Source organism: Scyliorhinus torazame, chromosome 12 (genome assembly GCF_047496885.1).
Source record: "Scyliorhinus torazame isolate Kashiwa2021f chromosome 12, sScyTor2.1, whole genome shotgun sequence".
In the NCBI taxonomy this organism is placed as follows: domain Eukaryota; kingdom Metazoa; phylum Chordata; class Chondrichthyes; order Carcharhiniformes; family Scyliorhinidae; genus Scyliorhinus; species Scyliorhinus torazame.
This window is the reverse complement of record NC_092718.1, coordinates 62,143,053-62,146,170: the sequence shown is the minus strand read 5'-3', so window position 1 is coordinate 62,146,170 and position 3,118 is coordinate 62,143,053. Positions and strand designations below refer to the sequence as shown.

Here is a 3,118-nt window from a genome sequence, read left to right as displayed (position 1 = left end):
TACTTTTATTTATTTTATTGTTTCTTTCCTCGTTCAAGCAATCAGTTTTTAACATATCAAAAGGATCTTTTCCAAATTCAACATTATATCAGAATTACAGCACCGAAATAGATTGCTCAGCTCAACCAGTCCATGTCGGTGTTCATCTTCCACATGAACAATCTCTTCAGGTGCTCACTCATCCCTGTTCAAATATCTCTTTAGCTTCCTTTCCCTCAATTCCCCTATTTATCAGGACTCTGCTTCAACCATTGAGGCCTGACATTTCACGCAGATAGAGAGGCTCTAGGTCCGTCTTGGCAACAAAATGGCGCCGGAGATTCAAGTCTGGAAGATCTAATAATAACTTATTGTCACAAGTAGGCTTCAATGAAGTTACTGTGAAAAGCCCCTAGTCGCCACATTCCGGCGCCTGCTCGGGGAGGCTGGTACGGGAATTGAACCCGCGCAGCTGCCTTGTTCTGAATTACAAGCCAGCTGTTTAGCCCACTGAGCTAAACCAGCCCCTAAGATGGATGTCAGGAGTGGGATTTGAACCCACAACCCTAGAAAGGGACCAGAAATCATCAAGTCCTCAATGTCAATGAAAAACACTGCTCAAGTCTGGCGCCTTAGACCTCTCGGCCATCCTGACAAGTTTGTCAAATCCTGACAGGATCTGCCCCCGAACCCAACCCCCATCATTTTCGCACTCAGAGGTGGGGACAGAGGAGGGCCAAACTTTGGACCTCAGTGGTTCACAGAGGCAGCTGCACATGATAGAGTGTAGCTGCCTTCAGTCTGACCTGAATTTCACAAAGAGAGAGGGGGAAATACGACTTGTGCACGATAGACCTGTATTACGATTCCAGACCAGACCACAACATTGGCTAGGATAACTGATAGAAACCCCAATATTTTATTTTAACTTTGTAAGACTGTGAGGAAAGGATACCTTGCTCCAGGAGTGATTTCACGCAAAATAGGGTCATGGTATATTAAAACAAACTTTATTACTTTAACATCACATAAGAACATAGCTTACAATTGCCCCATAAAAAATGCTATTCAATACAGTGAGACAATAACCCTTTACTGCTATCTTTATTCCCACTCAAACAACAAAACCATTTCAGATCCCAATCCACTTTTAAATACAGTTAGCAGACTCAGGAATACTTGCTGTACAGAGATGTCTTGGAAACTTCACTTTGAGAACGATAGGTCTTTTGAGGCTGCTTGAAAGAAAGAGACCTGAAACCCTGTCAGAATAATGCAGAATATCTGACTGGAGTTCTTCAGAAACCGTCTCAGCTCCCCTTCCAGCCATAAACTAACCCTGAAAGCCTCTACCTGACTGCTTCGCCCCTGGCTCCTCCCATTAACTACATCCTCTCACTAAACTGAATATAGTGTCTCGAATTAACTACTTTGCAGGGAACCCTCTGAATATAAATCAAAGTCCATTTGCCCAAACTTTTATGATGCTTTAATTGCACCTCTGGCTCCAAAACGCCGGATTCTGCTGCCATTTTCGCATTAGCAGAGAAACGCTGTGAAAAACGTCAGCCCTAACTCCATATCCCATGTTCCTTGCCCTCTGTCCTAATTCTCTTGTGTTTTCATTGTCAGTCTCTGTGTGCTATTTTCTGTTCTGCAGTGTGGTTTTCAATCTGGACCCTCTGTCTCTGTGGCCAGTCTGTCTGTGGAGTTTGTCTCCTTATGACTGTTCAATCACTGATTGATCGGTTGACTGCATCCCAGGGCTGTAGATTTAGTGGGGTCCAGAGTGACGGGATCTTATTCTTAATCTGAATTTCTCCTCTTTTTAAAGGGGACAGTCAGTTTTCTTTGAGGTTGTCCATCATCATTTCTTCCCCTTTAATCATGAAGGAAATAAAAAATCAATCCTCTTGATTAAAGGTTTTTTTGAAATGATTTTTTTTTGGAAATATTTTTTTATTAGATTTTTAACAATTTAAACGAAATATGTAAAGTATAAATCAAACTGACAAACCATGTATCAACAACTTCAACAACCCCCAACTGATCCAAAAACAGAACTCCCCCCAACTCTTACAACACCCCCTCTCCAATAGAATCCCCTCCCCCCCCCCCACTATTAAGAGCTAACAGTGACCAGATCCTTAAAATGCAATATAACCGGGTGCCATGTCCTATAGAATCCATCAATCGCTCCCCTCACCGTAAACGGGTGCAGGTTTAGCACAGTGGGCTAAACAGCCGGCTTGAAATGCAGAACAAGACCAGCAGCGCGGGTTCAATTCCCGTTCCAGCCTCCCCGAACAGGCACCGGAATGTGGCGACTCGGGGCTTTTCACAGTAACTTCATTGAAGCCTACTTGTGACAATAAGTGATTATTATTATTAACTTAACCTTCTCGAAATACAAGAACGCCATTAAATCACCCAGCCACGCTGCAGCATTGGGCGGTGTCGCCTGTTGCCAACTCAGCAGTCCATCCCCGAGCCAGCAATGGCCAAAGTGTCCATCATCACCCCTGTCCTCAGTTCAGGCTGGTCCGACACCCCAAATATCGCTACTAATGGGCAGGGCTCCAAATCCACATTTAACATTGCCGATACGGTGTCAAAAAAAGGCCCCCAAAAACCCACCAACTTGGGGTAGGACCAGAACATGTGCATATGGTTCGCAGGCCCCTCGAACACCGCTCGCACCTATCCTCAACCCCCTCAACAAAACCACTCATCCTGGCCTTGGTGAGATGCGCTCTGAACACCATCTTGAGCTGTATCAAATTTAACCTCGTGCAGGATGACGTAGCATTCACTCTGCGGAGACACTCGCCCAGCACCACCTGTCCAAAATGGGACGCACCTCTTCCTCCCACCTGGCCTTCACCTCCTCCACCGATACCTGCTTTCCCCCATGCTCCGTCCATTTATCCCAGATGTGTACCCCTCCTCTGTCTCTGCACATGAAATAGTTCTCCAGTAAAGTAGTCGGCAGCGCCACCGGGAATGTCGGGAATGCACACCAGACCCAACAACGCACCAGAAAGTACCAAACAGATCCAATCCACCAAGGCTTACCTTCTCCCTCAGACCGACCCTCCAAAAATAAATACTTTACCTGTTCCTCCAGCCCCTTACCTTT

At 45.4% G+C, this 3,118-nt stretch overlaps 1 non-coding gene across 1 annotated transcript; it reads right to left on the bottom strand.

The window, feature by feature from the left end:
- Positions 1–516: 516 nt before the first annotated feature.
- Positions 517–634, bottom strand: trnas-uga (transfer RNA serine (anticodon UGA)). The gene is made up of 2 exons: positions 597–634; positions 517–562 (listed from the first exon to the last, which is right to left on the bottom strand). It is a non-coding gene; the product is annotated as a tRNA-Ser (tRNA).
- Between the last annotated feature and the right edge of the window lie 2,484 nt (positions 635–3,118).